This window comes from Amblyraja radiata, chromosome 6 (assembly GCF_010909765.2).
Source record: "Amblyraja radiata isolate CabotCenter1 chromosome 6, sAmbRad1.1.pri, whole genome shotgun sequence".
Classification (NCBI taxonomy): domain Eukaryota; kingdom Metazoa; phylum Chordata; class Chondrichthyes; order Rajiformes; family Rajidae; genus Amblyraja; species Amblyraja radiata.
The window spans coordinates 78,683,385-78,704,633 of record NC_045961.1 but is presented as its reverse complement, the minus strand read 5'-3'; the positions used below and the strand labels follow the sequence as shown (position 1 = coordinate 78,704,633).

Sequence of the window (21,249 nt, the reverse complement as noted above, 5' to 3'; positions counted from 1 at the left end):
ATTCTTTCTTGTTGCCTCTCTAGTTCCGTTCTGCAGCCGGGGGGATGGGGATGGCTTCAGCCGTGGGCCGGTGGGGGGAGCGTCCTACAGCCATTGGAGGGGGATGGTTTCAGACGGGTGCTGTCAAGGGCCAGTGGTTGGGGGGGAGTGTCCTACTTCTGGGGGAGGGGGATGGCTTCAGACGAGGGCCGTCGGGGGCCAAAGCGTCCTGCAGCCGGGGAGGGTGGCGGCTTCAGGCGGGGGTTGTCGAGGGCCAGTGGGGGGGGGGGGTGTGTGATGTATCCTGCAGCCAGAGTAGTGGGAGGGGGAGGGCTTCAGGTGGTGGCTGGTGGGGGGGGGGGGCTTTCTGCAGCGGTACCAAGTAAGAATTTAATAGTTCCGTTTTGGGACATATGACTTTAAAACACTTGTGACTCTCCCGACTCTTGACTCTTGTTCATCTTGCTGTTCAAGCCTGCTCAGCTGTACCTTGGGCTCTGGTTCTCCCTGCTGTTCTTCGACAGCACCTGCAGGCAGTGAACCTTAATTAAGTCTCTGTTGTGCGTTAGCTGCAGGCATCTCCCAGACAGATGCAGGCACTGGAAACCCACTTTCAGAAAATATAGAAACATAGAAAATAGTGCAGGAGGAGGCCATTTGTCCCTTCGATCCTGCACCGCCATTCATTGTGATCATGGCTGATCATCCACAATAAGTAACCCGTGCCTGCTTTCTCCCCATATCCCTTGATTCCGCTAGCCCCTAGAGCTATACCTAACTATTTTAAACTCATCCAGTGAACTAGCCTCTACTACATTCTGTGGCACAGAATTCCACAAATTCACAACTCTCTGGGTGAAAAAGTTTTTTCTCATCTCAGTTTTAAATGGCCTCCCCTTTATTCTTAAATTGTGGCCCCTGGTACTGGACTTCCCCAAATTTGGAAACATTTTCCTGCGTCTAGCTTGTCCAGTCCTTTTATGATTTTATACTTTTCTATAAGATAACCTCTCATCCTTCTAAATTCCTGTGAATACAAGCCCAGTCTTTCCAATCTTTCCTCATATGACAGTCCCACCATCCCAGGAATTAACCTCGTGAACCTACGCTGCACTGCCTCAATAGCAAGGATGTCCTTCCTCAAATTAGGAGACCAATACTCCAGATGTGGTCTCACTAGTGCCCAGTACAACTGCAGAAGGACCTCTTTACTCCTATACTCAAATCTCGATAAGGCCAACATGCAATTAGCTTTCTTCACTGTCTGCTGTACCTGCATGTTTACTTTCACTGGCTGGTGTACAAGGACACCCAGGTCTTGTTTCCCTTTCCTTCCCTTATTCCAAATCTGACACCATTGAGATTATAATCTGCCTCCTTTACTGCCAAAGTGGATAACCTCACATTTATCTACATTATACTTCATCTGCCATGCATCTGCCCACTCGCTCTATCCCAAGTGTATTGACTATGTGAGCAGACACTTTGGTAGTGATTGCCCATGGGATTCACTGACGAGGACTTCATAATGCAAAGAGCATTATAAACAGTGGAGCGATTAACCCTGGAAAGGGGGGAGACTTCTCCCTGAGTTGGACCCAGGAAACTGAAGCAGGAATTTTCTTGAGGTTATTAACGAAAGATAAATGGATGGGAAGGGTTTAGAGGGCTATGGGCCAAATGCAGGCAAATAGGACTACCCCAAGACGCCAACTTGGACGGCACGGCCAAGCTGGGCCGAAGGACCTGTTTTCGTGTTGTACAGCACCATGCCTAAGGCCTATCCAGTGGGATTGACATGTTTTGTATTTTTCCTTTCTAAAGATGCAATGGATTTTGGTGACGATTGCACACTGTAGACCAGAAGCGCCTTCAATACCCAGAGAGAAGGGATAGGCGGGTTAGGTGAGCAGGAGAGTGGGGTTGTTTGCAGTTGCAGAAGGAGGGGGCAAGGGTGGTACAGTTCTCTGTCTCAGCTCCAGTTCTACCGTGCATGTGGACGTGGACGGGTGGCTTGGTTGGCGGCGGCCCATGGTGTGGCAGAGCCGGCTTGCCTGCTGACTCCCATCCCCCCCGCCGGTCCGGTGCCACTCTGGGGGAGAGCCCCCGAGCATCTGCCCCGGGGCGACTGGCACTGACCTGATGGCATCGCCGACGTGAAGACATTGCAAAGCCCCCGCGTCCGGTGCAATGGGCGGGGAGCTGGAGAGGGGAAGGAAGGGGTCACACACATGGCCGGGAAGCAGAGGGGTGGGGGTGGGGATGGCGACAGACAGGGCCAACAATGAGTGGAGAAAGACAGAAACACCGACGTGCAAAGGAGACCTACAATAGTGCATGATCTCTCTCGCGTTATGGCAGGTGATTGTCGCATGCCCGCTGTTTCTGATGCTAAAGCCTTGGGATCGTTGCCCTTCGTGTTGGCGTGGAGGGGGAGGGGGTATTGTGGTGTTTGATCACCCCCTGCTATCCCAGGGACAGGGAAACACAGCAGCTTTTGAGACTGGTGGGCAATCACTACCAAAGTGTCTGCCCACACAGTCAGTACACCTCTCCTACACTTGTCTCCCGCACTAAGATCATCCCGCAGAGAATGATCCCAGCCTAACCCAAGAGCCTTGTCACCCCAGACAGATTAATGATGCCCACGTACCCCCCCCCCCCCCCCCCCCCCCCCCAACCTCCCTCCACCTCAACTCACGCCTGGGCACCAAAGCAGCTCAGGAGGCAAACCCTGAGCTCCGTCTCCCAACAATCTGATGTGCACATCCGTCCACATTCAAAGATTTCATCTCCCGGTTAAACTCTTGATCATACACTTGGAATCTCGTACACAACCACGAGTCTTTCACTCGGGATTCCTCGTGGATCAGCTCGCACCATGAGACAGGGCTATTAGTAGAGTTGCCGGTTCATTGGAAACATCTTCGCCATCCTCTCTGGGATAGGTAGCCACCAGCAGGAAGTCTGGCATATAATATTTTTTATCTGACCTCCAGGTTCATATTGTGAATCAACAATGTATTTATGATAATCCGTAGGCTCTCAATACCAGTATTCCTGATTGAGTGGCGGGTCGAAGAGATTGTGTTGTGCACTCTGGCGACTCACACAAGTGGTTTCAGTCAGAGGAGTGCAAACTATTTCCTGGTTCAGGTTTGCATTATGCTAAATTGACAGGAAACTCGTATTCTCACATCAAGAGGAGACTGTGTTTTCAGCTCTAGTCATAAGGTTCCATCCGTATGGTCAATAGAGGAACGGTGGATCCGAGTGGAATCAGTGACATCTCATCGGAGGATGAGTGGTTTGGCCAAGAACGAGAGGGATATATTTCTGATACTTCTCAAGATTACAGAAACAGGGAGCATGCCAAATCATGTTAGCATTTGGCTAATCTGATCATGTGTTTAGTTATCTAGTTTAAGGTGGATGATTGGCTTTCAGCAACTTAACTGATTCAGAGAATCGACCTTGAAGATGCATGCTTTGCCATATCTATACACTTGAGGCACAGATTATCTGGTGTTTTGATAATATAGCCAGTGGTGGAACCAAATGCTGCCCTACTCAGATCAAAGGGCATTGTGTCATTGAGTTTTAGATAATATGCAAAATTTGCAGCTGATAATTCTTGGGGTTTATCAGTAGATACCTCTTGCGATATTAAGAATGAGGCAACATGACATTTAATAGTGCCAATTTTGCCTATTCATTCAGGCCATGGTAAGGCGGCTGAAGCAAATCCTTTTTACTCGGTCACAAGTGTTGGCTGGGGCAGCCTGTTTTCTCGGGCAGCTAGCTCTGCACGATTGTATGGGAAGTGTGAACAAAATATGTGAGTTACTTTTAAACGGAAGTAACAGAGGTTTGTGTGGCTTTCAGTTTGGGCTTAGAGAAGCGTTTATGTGATAGCACAATTGACACTGCTTGTGCTGCTTTGTCATTCTCTATAGTACCATAAGTGGGACAATAAATGATTGGTTATTCACCCGCTGTTCACTAACGTTATGCAGGGTGTCTAAAACCTACACTCATTGTAGTGTGCGATGTATATCAGTAAATTATTATGCAAATATTCTTCTACTGTATTCTTAATGGGAGCATTATTTTTTAAGATGATTATGCTTTCAGCAACTGATCTCAGCACAAAGTACCCAGTCTTTACTCAATCTCTGGCTCGGTCTCTGGGTCATAACTGTTAGCTTGTTATGGGAATGATCTCATAAGCAAAATGTGCATGATTGCGTACATTTGAAGTTGACAGCAAACCCACCAGAGCGGAGATTGGGGGTGTCATTAGGTATACAAGTACACTGAGCTTGCTAATACCTATGAGATGAAAGCTAGTTTATTTATTATTATTCAATAGTCTCAAGATATTGCTGATGGATCATTAGCAGCCAATAGAATGGATAGTTCCCTTTCATCATACAGCAAGAGAATTACATAGTGCGTGTTAATAAATTATAAAATTTGGTTGAAAATATCTAGATATTTGCAGATAGAATTCTGCACAGTGTTGCATGAGTTATTGTCTAACTCAAAGTCAATCGGGACTATGGTCCGGTTAAGAACAATGGCCATGTATGCAAGTTAGCATCATGGTATTAATAACCCATGTTTTATACCATTAATGGTTTATCAGTTTAAGTGTTTCACACACAGATTGGGTTACTGCATGAAACCACAGAGCTTTGAAGTCTTCACGTAGTCACTCACGTGACTTCGAAATAAAATAGAAAGATTAAACGAGAACTTGCCGTTACAGTTCCACCGTCATTCCTGCTGGGATCCTTTTCCAGTCAACCTTGGCCAGCTCCTCTCTCATGCCTTCACAGTTCCCTTTGTTCAACTGCAACACTGACACTTCTGATTTAACCTTCTCTCTCTCAAATTGCAGATTAAAACTTATCATATCAACTTAAAATGAATAACCTCTCCTTGTTCCCATCTAATTTAAGTGATGTTCAGGAGGTTTGACACTCACCCACTCACCAAGTCCAGTAAACAGGTAAGCAAATGTAACACTTTGCTGTGTGAAGCACAAACAAGGTAATAATGTCCCTGACACAGAATCATAGGAATTTGTGTGGAAGAGATAAGAATCTAAGTGTTATTCCAAATTCTCTGCAGTATTGCGACTGCCATCTGCTGGATTGCTCTTCCAGTTTCACCACCAAACACAGCACCATGGCAACCAATAGCAGGAGGTTTTATAAGGGAGATGATTTGTTAGGGGTCTTTTTTTCTGACCTGGCTACTGACTAGACAGTGCAATCAATGTCAAACCAGTCAGATTTGCTTCATTCCAAATCTTTGAGCCATAAAGATCCCCAAACCTTTCTAAGATTCTTTCTCATGATGCTCCCCAGACTCCTGCTGCTCAGAACAAATGGATCATCTCTGTTAATAGCTCATTATTGTACATTAAACTAACTTGCATCTTGCAGAGCGACAGTTCAATTTGAAATTCTCTCAAAGAAATCATGGCAGCATTTACTTTAGACATTACTTTGAAGTTACAGCACGGAAACAGGCCTTTCAGCCCACTAAGTTCATGCCGACCAACGATCCTCTAAAGGGCCTATCCCACTTTGTGATTTTTTCGGCGACTGCCGGCGTCATATCATTGTCGCCAAAAGATTTCAACATTTCAAAATCCAGCGGCGACAAGAAAATGTTGCGACACTTGAAAAAACACCATGTATAAAACGTCATGATGCCGCAAATTTTTCGGTGACCTGATACGTCAGTCAATGATGCCGGCAGTCGCCAAAAAAACGGCAAGTGGAACAGGCCCTTTACACTATTTACATGTTCGGGACAATTTTACCAAGGCCAATTAACCTACAAACCTGTTTGTCTTTAAAATGCGGGAAGAAACCGGAGCATCTGGAGTAAACGCACGCAGTCACAGGGAGAATGTACGAACTCCGTACAGACAGCATACGGTAGTCAAGATCTCTGGCGCTGTAAAAGCACTTTCTCACGGGGCGACTTGACGCAAGATGTAACCAGAGTGAAGTGGTCGTGGTCTAGCACGATATCACACGATATAGCGGGGGGTAGATAAAGAGTTCCCACGGGTACTCGGCATTTCTGTTATTTGTGCGAGTGACTTGTTCGTCTCCCGAGCTTTCCCGTTAAATCTTGAATGAACATTGTGAATCCCCATTCATAAAAGAGAAGGTAATTGCGCGGGAGGGTTAATAATTGACAATCTGCTGCTGCCTGCCCGCTGAGTTAAAAAGTTCCCACGGTCACGATATACAGTGTATCGTGAGTCTTGTGTGGGAACTTTTTAACTCAGCGGGCAGGCAGCAGCAGATTGTCGCTCCCTTCAGTTTCACCCCACCTACACCCCTCTGCTTCCCGGCCATGTGTGTGACCCCTTCCCTCCCCTCTTCAGCTCCCCGCCCATTGCACCGGCGCGGGGGCTTTGCACTGTCTTCACGTCGGCGATGCCAACAGGTCAGTGCCAGTCACCGGAGACGTCAGGACCAACGGGACACCGACCCCCAGGCCCACTGCAAGCACTGAGATCCCAGGGACCCACAGCCAGCAGCAGCGCAGCCCCGTCCCAACTCCAGAGGAACACGCTCCCCGTAGAGACAGAAGCTGATGGTGTGCAAGGTATGTCTTGTTCTTGGGGTTGCGGATGAGGGGGCGCAGCTCGGGCTGTGACGTCTCCGGCCACCCCCCTGTACAGGAGCTGAGACTGGGAACTGTGGGGTTGTTTGCAGTTGCAGAGGGAGGGGGCAAGGGCGGTACAGTTCACAGTCTCAGCTCCAGTCCAGGGGGGTGGCCGGAGACGTTAGGACCAACGGGACACCGACTGCAAGCACGGAGATCCCAGAGACTCACAGCCAGCAGCAACTCTAGCCCAGCCCCGCTCCAACTCCAGAGGAACCCGGGTTGCGGATGAGGGGGCGCGGATTCCTCTGGAGTTGGAGGGACAGGGAGACACAGCGGCTTTTGAGAATGGTGGGCAATCACTTCCAAATTTCTGCCCACACAGTCAGTACACCTCTCCTACACTTGTCTCCCGCACTAAGATCATCTCGCAGAGAATGATTCCAGCCTAACAGCATGTTCATTCCAGATTACTCACCTTCTGTCCCCTCTGTCCAGCTTCCGGGTTCACCGTTCGCAGGAGTTCCCACGGTACACGCAAGAGTTAATACGGATATCGCACTGGCCACTACGTGCATATAATGTTGCAATCTTCAACCACAAGTGTACAAGTCACTCTTGGAGAAATTCAAACTTGCTTGAATTTTCTCCCGAGTCACCAAGTTACACGAGTACCTGCCGTTAGCGCCACGGTGGTCCACGGTGGTCCACGAATGCCGTACGGTTATCGCACGGGGTTCCCACGATGTTCAACTCTGGTTAACTCTTGCGTCAAGTCACCCCGTGAGAAAGCGCTATAAGGCAGCAACTCTACCGCCACGCCACTGTGCTGCCCTAGCTTTGCTGACTGTTTGGGATAGTCAGAGGCTGTGGGGATGTGTGGGGCAGGGTCAGAGTAGCAGAGCGGGAAAAATTTAGGTGGAAAAGATGGATATGCGGGGGGTGGTGTAGTGGAGGGGGAGTGTTGGGGTGGCCGGTGAGTGCAAGGTGTAGGGGAATGTAGAGGGTTCGGAGGGCTGGGGGTTGGATGATATAGGGTCGGGTGCAGGAGATGGAAGGTGTAGAAAGTGGGGAGGTGGTACAGTGCATGGAGTTCACCAAAGGGAAAAAATGTCTAGAAGGCAAGGAGAGTGCAAAGATGGATGCGTGGATGGAGATGTAGGGAACGGAAAGTACAGAGGGTGGGGAAGGTACAGATGTTGGGTTACAGCATACGATGAGGAAGAATGGAGCAGGGATGCATGGAACTGACAGAGTGTTTGAGTTGGGTTGTTAGAGTTGGAGAGGTTGCACTATGTGGGTGTGTGGGGAATGGGAAGTACCGAGGGTTTGCAGTGTCCAGAGGATGAGAAGAGTGCAAGCGATAAATGAGTAGGGGTTAGAAGGTTGCAATAGATAGGAAGTGGGTAGAAGTGGTGTCAGAGGGGATGGAGTTTGCTTTGGGAAGAGCAGAGTTTGGACATTGTTTTGGTGTGGTTATGCACTCCTTACGTCTGTTGTCAAGCAGAATTATTGATGACAGCTTCTTATTGTGAATAGATGTTAAGCCACTGTGGAGCAGCGATAGAGTTGCTGCCTTACAGCGCTGGAGACCCAGATTCGATCCCGACTACGGATGCTGTCTTTACGAAGTTTGTGCGTTTTCACCGAGATCTTCGGTTTCCACACTCCAAAGACGTACAGGGATGTAGGTAAATTGGCTTGGTGTATGTGTAAAATTGTCTCTAGTGTGTGTAGGATGGTGTTAATGTGTGGGGATCGCTGGTCGGTGTGGACTCGGTGGGCCAAAGGGCCTATTTCCGTGCTATATCTTTAAATTAAACATACATGTGCAGTATTTATCCAGTGTACAGATGAACATGATCTAAATAATGTCTAGCTTTGAGCTTTACCCAAAAGGTGCCCATTTGACTTCCAACATTTCAAGACGTAGGTATTTATCCTGAAAATGTGTAACTGGAGCCTGCACTCAAAGTGGTTGCATTGTAGTTAGCAATAGTCATTGTTCTATCTAGACCATCAATCCAGAGACTTAGGCAATAATTTAATTCCTACTGTTCACATTCATATTCAAACCAGGAATAATAAGGTGGGTTCAGCAATGGTAACCATGAAATTACATGACAGTTGCAAGGTCACATCTGATCCACTAATGACCTTCAGGAAAGGAATTCTGTTTTCCAATCTACCCTGGCTAATAAGTGACTCCTGTCTAACTCATGTGGCTGTCTGTTGACTTTGTCAGATCATGGCAATGTAACATTAATAAGGTCACAGGGCCAAGTCATTGGTGCTGAATATCGGGCTTCAGGACACAACTTGAAGACATCCAGATTCTCTTGCAGAGGAGTTGTAATGTGGTTGTAATTAACCTGTGTGTGCATAGTCACTCCAGACTTGCAGACTGGAACCTTATGTCATTATTGGCCAGCCTTTCTTCTTTAATGGGTGCTAGATAAGTATATGAGAAAATATTATGTTAATAGTTAATTAAGGAAGGGTGTGAGGTGTCTCAAGTACAGCATACTTGACAGCATAGACTAGTAGGACTATTTCATTCTTCCAGCTTCTAGCTCAAGCATTGTAGCATATCGAATAAAGGAAACAAGACAAAGATTTTGTCATTATTTATAAATGCTGTCTGCATCATTTGTAATTCATCAGAAACATGTAGGCAACAGATTGTATTACCAAGTTGTGCCATACACGATAATGACAGCTGCTAAAGGTCAGTAAATCTATTTGTAAAAATGTTGTTCTCATTAAAGGTGAAAAGTGTTTACCTTCCCTCTGTTGCAAAGTACCTTGCAAGAATGTCACAATTGAATAAATGACTTGTTTGTTTGGGTACTTCGCAAGAGAAACCATATATTTTCTGATATTGAACAGAGGTGCCACCACAAGGAAATAGTTTGTGTCTGGATCACTCTCTAAGTTATTGAGGGATGGTCAATTATATAGGAAAATATGCTACTAACAAAATAAAATGGTTGCAATTTCATCAATTGAAGAGACGTGTGAAATGCGTTTTGCATATTTTGGCGCAGTATATTTGTGTACGCAGAAAGAGATACAGTATTCAGTATAGCAAATAATAGCTCAGTAGATTGAAGATGGATAACAAAGACGGAATGACGTTACAGAGAAAATAAAAAATAATGTAGGATTCGCTGTACAGAGAGAATGAGACAGCTGGGTGAGAGGGAAGGGGTAGAGGGAGGCAGAAAGATACAGTGAGACTCCATGTTTATGGTTTGGGTATCCCAGTGAAGGATAGATCGATCCATTGACCACTTCAGGATAAGCATTAGGCTGAGGTAGTAGCATATTTTATATATTACTCCCTGGAGGTAAGGAATGTTCAAGCATTTTGAATAATTAAAGGATGAAATAGAATTGTATCAGAAATATTTCTGCCTGCTGAAACAAAAATAGAGGACACTTTTAGAATTAAAACCATCCTTGACTTGATTATTGACTTCTGATAATACTCATTCACCCTACATTGTCTAATTATATCGGGATGGGTTGAAAAACTATTTGATACATATAAATACAAAATATTTTACAAATATTATTTTTTAAATGTACAATTAAAATAATTAAGACAATTTAAACTAAAACCAACCTGTTATCTCCAACCTGGCAAGTTCAAAAGAACTAAATAAAAGTAAACTCGAATGCGTTAAGATCCTTCTTAGTGTTTTAAATCATTTGATTGTTTTCAATTTACAACCAATTTTGCATAAAATTCTTGACGGGTATAGTTCTCCATCAATTCTATTACCAACAGTGATCTTTTATGTCTGATCAACAGACCTGATAATACTTAATGATACCAGCAGAGGGGACTGTTCACAAATCAGTGAGTTTGGAATCAGGCAAGTGTATGAAATTTGGTTGCATAGCATTGCCTTTTCAGCATTACATGTTTGATATCTGCTGCCTGATGAAGTGAGATAAAATTACCAGTTGAAATGCACAGCTCAGTTTTTACCCATATGATGCCCTCTGTGGTCATTCGACAGTGAGAGCTGTTTTCCACAGAAACTGCACAACCTGCATGTCATTCTTTGTACTACACCTGACCAGGGCATTGCCAGGAATTATGCAGCACTGAGATCCTCTGGATGCTGGATATACTCAGCCCAAAATTAATATATATGACTACCAGCTCTGGTTCTGAACAATATAAAAAGGACCTCCCAAGTTAGGAGTTCCCAGTTGACAGGGACCTCCTAACTTGGGACTACCTATTTTCTGTATTTCTCATACTTTCAACCCTCCACTCCCAACAAGACAAGGATCAAACTCACTTGGTCCTCACCTTCCACATTATCAACTGTCATCGTCAACAGATTCCCACCTTCCACCATCTCATCGTCACTTCACAGTTGCCACCATCTCAACAAGAAGCAACACAGCAGCGCAGTGATAGCGTTGCTGCCTTATAGTGCTAGAGACCCGGGTTCGAGTCTGACTACAGGTGTTGTCTGTATGGAGTTTGTATGTTTTCTGTGTTTCTGCGTGGGTTCGGCCTGGAGAAGATCCATCATGTTCTCGGCCAAACCCCAGCAACATTAAGACACATCCTCACTGGCTGCAAAACCAGTCTTTCACAAGGCCGCTACACCTGGAGGTATAATCAGGTCCTACGACAACTGGCGATTACCTTGGAAGGAAGGAGAACTACCACCAATGCCCTTGGACATCGTGAACTCCCAGTACATCGTGGAGTTAACTGTGCCTTGGGAGGCTGTAGTTGGTGAAGCGCATGAACGCAAATGTCTGAAGTATTCAGACTAAGCAGCCGAGGCAGAACAACGCAGCTGGCGTACCCAGGTGCTCCCTGTGGAGGTTGGTTGTAGAGGGTTTGTAGCCATGTCAACAACCAGATTCCTGAAGGGAATGGGGGTTCGAGGACAGGCCTTCCGGCAAGCCGTCAGGTCGCTGTCAGAGGCTGCCAAGCGAAGCAACAACTGGCTGTGGCTGAAGAGGAAGGACTCCAACTGGGCTGCAAAATGACCAGCAAGAGGGGTAAAATGGAGGGGAGCACACCTGTGACGCCAGGTGTTGCTTTTGGGCCCTCTGGAGGTGTTGTGGGCCTATCAATAAAACACCAAGGAAGGAGGGTGCTCACCTGATGACCCCAATTAAGTCTTTACCCCTACCCCCACTCAAGATATTAAGAAGGTGCCAATTATAGTAGGGATTGTAATATCAATTCCTATAAACTTAACTGATAAGCTGAAGATATCCAGTGACTGCTGTGAAAGTGCAGCTGACAACGAGGGAAAGTGCATGTGACCGCGTGGAAAGACAGCGGACAGGAGGACAAGACGCCAACGAGGCTGTCATGGACTAGCTATCCATGTCGGCAGGCTCCGTCACCGTGAATTGTGAATAGGAGTCACCCCTCATGGCTACGAAAAATTCAAAGAGGAAAATACCCCCTGAGTCTGCGAGAGTGGGGGCGGAAGATGACTCATCGGATGACAACCCGGTAACCGACCCTGGTATGAACACGACGACGAAGAAGATAATCGGCACTCACACTTACACGTACAACATCAGCTGCAGGACAAGAACTCCAATTCTTAAGGGGTTGGACAGGCTAGATGCAGGAAGATTGTTCCCGATGTTGGGGAAGTCGAGGACAAGGGGTCACAGTTTAAGGATGAAGGGGCAATCCTTTAGGACCGAGATGAGAAAAACATTTTTCACACAGAGAGTGGTGAATCTCTGGAACTCTCTGCCACAGAAGGTAGTTGAGGCCAGTTCATTGGCTATATTTAAGAGGGAGTTAGATGTGGCCCTTGTGGCTAAAGGTATCAGGGGGTATGGAGGCAGGTACAGAATACTGAGTTGGATGATCAACCATGATCATATTGAATGGCGGTGCAGGCTTGAAGGGCCGAATGGCCTACTCCTGCACCTATTTTCTATGTTTCTATGTTTCCAAGTGTGTAGCTCCGGCTTATCAATCAGAGGCCTAAAAATACATCAAGGGCGGATGAAGTGTTTGACGGAGATAAGGCCGGGACCTCGCATTGATCAGTATCTCCTGAGAGAAAGATCAAATCAGTGGAGTGAAGCTCAGCGGCAGGATATAACCCACAGTCCAACGAGCTTCAATGCCCCAGTGGCCAAGGAGAGTAATTCAAGCACAACATCTGAGAAGCCGGAATCCAGCCAGATGCAGCCTGCTTTGGAGAGAACATGCAAGGCCACAGACATCACATATGAAGTGGCCAAAGTCCAGCAGCAAGAAACAGTGGGCAACAATCGACGCAGACCTGAGTAGGATCCTAGATGGACTTCAAGGTACAGTAGAGAAGAAACTGGAGAAAATGAGTGATCTGATCTACTTCTACGGGGCAGAAAGGTTTGGAACCTAAAAGAAGGAAACAACAACCCCTCCCAAGCTCAGAAGGCAGCGAGAAATCGAGCGCCTAATCAAAGAGAGAAGGGACCTGAGGAAACAGTGGTGGAAATCCTCACAGGAGGAAAGAGTGGGCATCAACCTCCTGCAAGCAGATCTAAAGGAACGCCCGGGAAGACTGCGGAGAGCAGAAACCCTCAGAACTCAACGTAATAAGAAGGCGAGGGCAAGACCATCCTTCAGCAAGGATCCCTTCAGATTTGTGAAAAGACTCTTCACAAAGGAAAAGAGCGGGTCACTTAAGGTGTCAAAAAGGGAAATGGAGGACCACCTGAAATCAACGTACACAACCAACCAAAGATTTGAGCAGAGAGGGATACCTGCAGACATGCCACCCATTCCTCAACCAGAACACCAGTTGGATGACAGCCTCCCAAGGTGGAGCGAAGTCGAGAAAGCCGTAAGGAAGGCAAGGGCAGCTTCAGCTCCAGGACCAAACGGAGTTCCATACCGGCTGTATAAAAATGCTCCAAATGTTCTACGGTTCCTATGGAGGCATATGAAGATAGCATGGAAAAAGCAAACCATTCCAAAAGCATGGAGAAGAGCAGGGGAAGTGGTGATCCCCAAGGAAATAAATGCCTCAAACATCGACCAATTCCGGCAAATCAATCTCTTGAATGTTGAAGGGAAGATCTTCTTTAGCATTGTTGCTGAAAGGATGATAACCTACCTGAAACAGAACAACCTGATTGACAAGTCGGTACAGAAAGCTGGTATACCAGGCTTCTCTGGATGCTTAGAACACATAAGCATGATATGGCATCAAATCCAGTCTGCAAAAAGGGAATGAAGATATTAGCCTGTCTTATTCCTGGACCTAGCCAATGCTTTTGGATCTGTTCCCCATTCTCTCCTCTGGACAGCCTTCGCGTTCTTCCATGTGCCAAAGACCATTACAAACCTGGTCAGAAACTACTTCCAAGATTTGCAATTCTGTATTACAACAACAGAATACACAACATCATGGCAATCACTGGAAGTGGGAATAATGGCAGGTTGCACCATCTCCCCGCTAGCCTTCACCATGGCAATGGAAGTGATCATCCGAGCTTCCAAGTGGGTCATAGGAGGAGAGCGTCTGCAGTCTGGGAAGCGGCTACCTCCCACTCGCGCCTACATGGATGAAATGACCACTCTGACTTCAACCATTGCATGTAGCAAGTGCCTACTGGAAAAGCTTCATGCATTGGCCCGGATGAAGTTGAAACCCAGCAAATCAGGGTTTTGAGGAGCATATCCGTCATCAGAGGAAAAATCGTAGACAAGCGATTCCACATTGATGAAACACCTATTCCTATGGTATCAGCTGCCAGTCAAGCATTCAGGATGGTGGTACAATGCAAGCCTCAAAGACTCAGACCAGTGTGACTAATTGAGGGAAAAAAACATCAAAGGCCTTGCTAGCATAGACAAGACCTCGCTTCCTGGTAAGCTGGAACGGTGCTGCCTGCAGTTTGGATTGCTCCCCCATCTGATGTAGCCTCTGATGAGGTCTACAAGATCCCCATCACCAAAGTCAAGAAGCTGGAGAGGACAGTCAGTTCATACATCAAGAAGTGGCTTGGACCCCCGCGTTGCCTCAGTAATATCGGCTTGTATGGACACAGCACTCTGGAACTGCCTGTCTCTAGCCTCACAGAAGAATACAAATGCACCAAAGTGAGACTGGACATGACCCTGACCGAGTCACAAGATAATGCGGTACGGGCGGCTACTCCCAGACTGGCAACTGGGAGGAAGTGGACCCCATCGGAGGCTGTACAGCAAGCAAAATCTGCTCTCGGGCATGGAGACATTGTAGGACAGGTGCAGCAAGGAAGAGGTGGGATTGGACTCGGGACAAGTCGACCCACATGGCACAAGGCAACATCCACCCAGAGAAGAAAGCTGGTAGTTGCTGAGGTCCGTCAGCAAGAGGACTGGCAGAGAGATGTGCAAAGCCAGTCTCACAGTCCAAACAGGACCAGTGGACTACCTGGGAAAACCTGGAGCATCGTAAGCTTACCTCGAAGGATCTATGGGAAATGGAAGGAAGGCATCTTAGCTTCATCATCAGAGCCACCTACGATGTTCTTCACACACCAAAGAACCTAAACCAGTGGTTTGGAGAAGATCCATCAGGTTCTCTCAGCCAAAGCCCAGCAACATTAAGGCATATCCCCACTGGCTGCAAAACCAGTCTTTCACAAGGCCACTACACCTGGAGGCACAATCAGGTCTTGCGACAACTGGCGATTACCTTGGAAGGAAGGAAAACTACCACCAATGCCCTCCCTCCCCCAACGCCTGGTTTCACAAACACCACCCCTTTTGTAAAGGCAGGACATCTTCCAGAGAAGACATTTGCAAGAAATAAACTGACTCTCCTGGACCCTGGAAAATGCAGGCTGATCTAGACCAGAACCTCATCTTTCCACCAGAGACCATAACAACTAATCTCAGGCCGGACCTGATCTTGTGGTCAACCTCACAGAAGTCCCTGTACATTGTGGAGTTAACTGTGCCTTGGGAGGCTGCAGTTGGTGAAGCGCATGAACGGAAATGTCTGAAGTATTCAAACTTAGCAGCCAAGCGAAGCAGTAACTGGCTATCGCTGAAGAGGAAGGACTCCAACTGGGCTGCAAAATAACCAGCAAGAGGTGTAAAACGGTGGGGGGCGCACCTGGGATGCCAGGTGTTGCTGTTGAGCCCTCTGGAGGTGTCGTGGGCCTATCAACGAAACACCAAGGGCCCCACTTGATGGCCCCAATGAAGTCTTTACCCCTACCCCCACTCAACATATTAAGAAGGTGCCAATTATAGTAGGGATTGTAATATCAAATCCTATAAGCTTAACTATATACCCTCACAGACACACACAATTTCCTTCCTGGAATTAATAAAGTTCTATCGTATAGTATCGGGTGTGTAAGAAAGAACTACAGATGCTGGTTTAAACCGAAGGTAGACACAAAACAGGTCAGACAAAATCTCTGGACAAAAGGTAATATTACGTTTTAGGTTGAGTATGAAAAAGATTCCTGCATACCTTTGGAATGTGGAATTAAACAAGAGCACCCGGAGAAAACCCATGTGATCAAAGGGAAAAGGAGCAAACTCCATACAGATAGCACCCATATTCAGGATCAATTCCGGGTCTCTGGCACTTTTAGGCAGCAGCTTTATGGCCAATGTACTGTCCCATAATCTTGAACTGAAATAAAACATACAGTAGTTGTAAAGGGGGACATAGCGTGACTTAGAGATTTAAGACTGAAAATGGATAATTTATTTTTTTTAGTAATCAAATTTATCATCGTATAATTTTTTGTGTGGTGGAAAATAAAATATAGTGGCACAGCTGGTAGACTTGCTGCCTCACACGCCAGAGATCTGTGTTCGATCCTGTCCTCGGGCACTGTCTGTGTTGAATTTGCACATTCTCCCTGCAAGCATGTGGGTTTCCTCCCACATCCCAAAGACGCATTGGCTTTGTAGGTTAATTTGTCTCTGTAAAATTGTCCCTAATTTGTATGGAGTGGGTGAGGAAAGTGGGATAACAGAACTTGTGTGAATGGGTGGTAGACAAAAAAGCTGGAGAAAATTAGCGGGTGAGGCAGTATCTATGGAGCGAATGAATAGGCAACGTTTTGGATCGAGAACCTTCTTCAGACTGATCTCGGGGGCGGGAAAAAGAAAGGAAGAGGTGGAGACAGGAGGCTGTGGGAGAGCTGGGAATGGGAGGGGAAGGAGGGAGAAAGCAAGGACTAACTGAAATTGGAGAAGCCAATGTTCATACCGCTGGGGTGTAAACTATCCAAGCGAAATATGAGGTGATGTTCCTCCAATTTGGGATGGGCCTCACTCTGGCCATGGAGGAGGCCGTGGACAGAAAGGACGGATTTGGAATGGGAGGGGGAGTTGAAGTGCTGAGCCACCAAGAGATCAGGTTGGTTATTGCAAACCAAGTGGAGGTGCTGTGCGAAGCGATTGCCAAGCCTGCGTTTGGTCTCACCGAGGTTGAATAAACCAACCCCATTTTTGAAATAATAGAAATTGCATTTATTGCAACGTGTAAAAAGAGTTGCGATACTGTATTATAATTTGCTGAATGTCATTGTGGTGTATATCATGTCTTGATTGGTGAATATGTTTAGTATGTGACTTTATTTGAAGCAGAAATAATATGTGAATGCCTCATTGAGCATAATTCCGAATGGTAACTATGCACTTCGGCCGAGCACATTATCGCACGTGTCATGCAAGCCGTCTTAAATGACCACCTAAACTGTCATTTGGCAACCTAAAAAGCTGCCTAGGTTGCCCGGCTGGAAACAGAGAAAGAAAGTTAAGTGAGAGCCCTGCCTCGTGTGCATAGGATTGTGTTAGTGTGCGGGAATTGCTGATCAATGCGGACTCGGTGGGCCGAAGGGCCTGTTTCCGTGCTGTACATTTAACAAAAATTAGGGAGGAAACCAGAGTGCCCTGAGGAAACATACATGTTTGGCACAGACATTGTGAGCCAAAGGGCCTGTCTTGTGTTTGTGTTAAAGGGACTATCCCACTTACGCGACTTTTCAGCAAGCTCGGGGGCACTGGCCTGAAAAGCTGTGAGCTGGATCGACTGTCAGCGCTGAACACACACACACACACACACACACACACACACACACACACACACACACACACACACACACACACACACACACACACACACACACACACACACACACACACTAACACACACACACATCACGCACACACACACACACACATCGCAAAGGCGGGGACCAGGGAAAGCGGGGGAACCCACTCCACCACATCGGGTTCCCCTTTGTTCTCACTAAAGATACTTGAGTATCTTTGGTTCTCACACAGCGGTCCCCCAATGCCGGGGACCCCATTGTCTTCCACTCACACTCATCGACCGTAGATCGCGAGGTGCAACCGCCGCAGAGGCTCCCATTGCTGCCGAGGCCCCTGTTGCCCGCTGCCGCCGAGGCTCCTACTGCCGCTGAGGCTCCCACTGCTGTCAAGGCCCCACCACTGCCGGGGCTCCTGTTGCTGTCGAGACTCACACTGCCACCGTCAAAGATCCCACCATCACCTCTGCTGAGGCTCCTTCGGCCTCTGCAGTAGCAGGACGACTGCCCTGCGCCACAAGAAGGGCATCTCCCCAGTCGCCAGGCTCTCTTCTAGGACCTTTATAAACTCAGCTCCCTGGACATCCCAGAAGGCTCTAAGAAACTCCACCATCAGCCCATCCAGTCTTGTAGACTTGACCCCCCTGAGCTGATGCAGGGTAGCAGTCAGCTCCTCCAGAGTTAAGGGATCATCGAGGAGTTCAGCCACCTCTTTGGACACTATGGGTAAGCCCTCCCACAGTACACCCTGCGCATCCCTGCTAGATGTACCCGCAGAGAACAGAGTCCTGTAGAAAGACCGAACAGAGGCACAGATGCTCTCTGGATCTGTGACAGAGGAGCCATCATCCGCAAGCAACTCAACAAGGTGCCTGCGGGCTCCTCGCCACTTCTCCCGAGGGAAGAAAAAAGGGGAGGCGCAGTCCAGATCGTGCAACATCTCAACGAACTCACATACGCGCCCCGGGACCTCCTAAGCTGCAAGTCCCTCAGTGTTCCCCTCTTCTCCTGATACTCCCGCCACTTGCACGAGTCCTCACCAGTCCGACCCAGGCGAGACTTCGAGTCGAGCAACTCTCTCTCAAGCCGTCTGATCTCTGAGCCCCGCCCCTTGGTCGACCCCCTCGCATAGTCCTGGCAAAACAAACGGACGTAGGCCTTCCGCATGTCACAGCACTGCTTTAGTGAAAGGAAATGCCCCTGCCTCTCTCTCCACTTCACCCAGAACTTCCTGAACAAATCCTGGAATCGGCGATCCTCCAGCATCCTGTTATTAAAATGCCAATACACAGACCCTGCCCGTGTGCGCGCTGGAATAAAGTCCACTCGCACCAGGCAGTGGTCCAAGCACGGCACCGGCCACATGGAGGCCGCCGAGACACAAGAGACATAGGCCTTGGAAACGTACAAGTAGTCAATACAGGAACCACCACCCTCAAACCTGTACGAGAAGGCACTAGAGTCAGGATGGAAAATCCGTCATGCATCGATCAGCTCAAAAGAGTCTACCAGCTCTCTGAAAGTCTCTGAGCGTCTTGACTGCTGCCAGGTCACGCTGAACACCAGAGTGATCTCTCGTCTCAAGGGTACAATTAACATCCCCCCCCCAAGGAAAACACACTCTTCAGGTTCGATGGTATTCAACGAAATAGTCTGTCTGTGGAGAGCAAACACCGCCGATACTCCGCCCCGGACACTCCGCTAAGTCCGCTCAGCACCGTGAGTCCCCTAGGAGGCCTGCGGGGCGAGTTGGTCCTACCGGGGCGCGTTCTGGCTGGCGCCGCGGTTGTTCGGCGAGTGGATCGGACTTGCGCAGTCCCCCGGGAAACACCCGCCATGTGCGTGGCTCCCCGGGATACTCCAGCTGTGCGCATGGCTCTCCTGGGCAGTACTGACTTAGATCAGTAAACCTTTGGACACCAAAGGAGTCAAGGGATGTAGGAGTTAGACAGAGGATGCATGGGAAATTAAGGATCTAATAAGATTTTTTGAATAATGGGGAATCATCTATTGGGGATAAGACAAACTCCTATTTTACTTTCTCTTCATTTAATAAAAACTGATGTTGTCCATCTTTTTTCAGGTCTTGTGAACGAGTTTGCATATGCTGTGTGTTCCAGGAACAAGCCTTATGGCCCAAACACTATGCAATCCAGCTTTCCTCTGCCTTATTTCATATACATTTATTAGTGTGACCCATCCATTCCCTTCTCTCGCATGTACTTCAATCAATAAAACAAAATGGGATTAGTGTAGGTTTACAGTAAATGTTTAGTGTAGATTTGGTGGGCTGAAGGGCTTGTTTGAGCAAATAAGTTAGCTGTTCATAGAATCACACAGCATAGAAACAGGCTATTAAACCCACTGAGTATACTGTGTGATACTATGACCCTCTCATTGTTGTTAAGGCAATGTGATTAAACAAATAAGAGAGAAAGGTACATAGGACATAATGACAGAGTGAGACAAGACAGGAGTTTGCTTAAAAGAAGCACACCATGATGGACCAAATGCCGTCTTTCTGTGCAGTTAATTCTGTGAGAGTGTCCTGCAAGCAAAAAATGAAATCTGAACTTCTAGCAAACATTGCTTCATGGAGTCCATTGTCAAGTACAGCAGTTTTGCTGTCAGACAACAGCAGAAGCTGTATATAATCCATGATAAAGGATTCCGTGCCTGAATAAAGATATTCTACTATTGCGCTATTCAGCCACAAGATGACAGCAGTGCTCCTGCAGTGAGTGACTCCCACCAACTGAAGCTACACTGGGAGTGGTTTAACCTGGTGCAGTGGTAAGTTTGCTGCACTGGAAGTTATGATTCACCCATAATGTACCAATTGAATTAAATTTTCTGTAAGCTATCTCAAGCAGCAATGAGAAGTCAAACTTTAATCACCTCGCAAATTTCCATTATTCCGCAGCACATTTCACTGAATCACTAAAACGAGTATTAAAGCTCCACTTAATCACATTCGATCTCAAAACTGAATGTGAGGTTATTATTTTGCCATTTATGTTCAGAAACTTGGAAAACCAAATTATTTCATCTTCTCCCCAGTCCAAAGGAAAGAAGCCCTTCTCATCTACTAAAAGTAAGATCTTGACCGCTTTTGACTCACTGCGATGTGATTTCCGAGAGAACGCCGTCACTTACGATCGTCATATTTGGCCACCTCGCTCAGAGCCCCCCCTGCAAATGGTTGTTTGGGGGGTTTGGGTTGAAATAAAAAGGCACTGCAAATGGTTGTTTGGGGGGTTTGGGTTGAAGTAAAAAGGCACTCTGTCTGAGCTGTGAATCAACTGAACACACTGAATGTCTACTGAAATGTGAGTGTGGTGTTTTGTGTGGTTTTATGGTGGTATTATGGTGTTTTATGGTGGTATTATGGTGGTTTCACCCTGCTTCAAATGGTATGAAACTGCATTTGAATGTGGTGGCCTTGCACCCTGCATGAAATGGTATGAAACTGCATTTGAATGTGGTGTCATTGCACCCTGCATGAAATGGTATGAAACTGCATTTGAATGTGGTGTCATTGCACCCTGCATGAAATGGTATGAAACT

General features: G+C 47.1%; 1 long non-coding RNA gene across 1 annotated transcript; it reads right to left on the bottom strand.

Moving 5' to 3' along the window:
• Positions 1 to 1,885: 1,885 nt before the first annotated feature.
• Positions 1,886 to 6,812, bottom strand: LOC116974015. The gene is made up of 3 exons (XR_004412255.1): positions 6,761 to 6,812; positions 2,440 to 2,442; positions 1,886 to 1,944 (listed from the first exon to the last, which is right to left on the bottom strand). It is a non-coding gene; the product is annotated as an uncharacterized LOC116974015 (long non-coding RNA).
• Between the last annotated feature and the right edge of the window lie 14,437 nt (positions 6,813 to 21,249).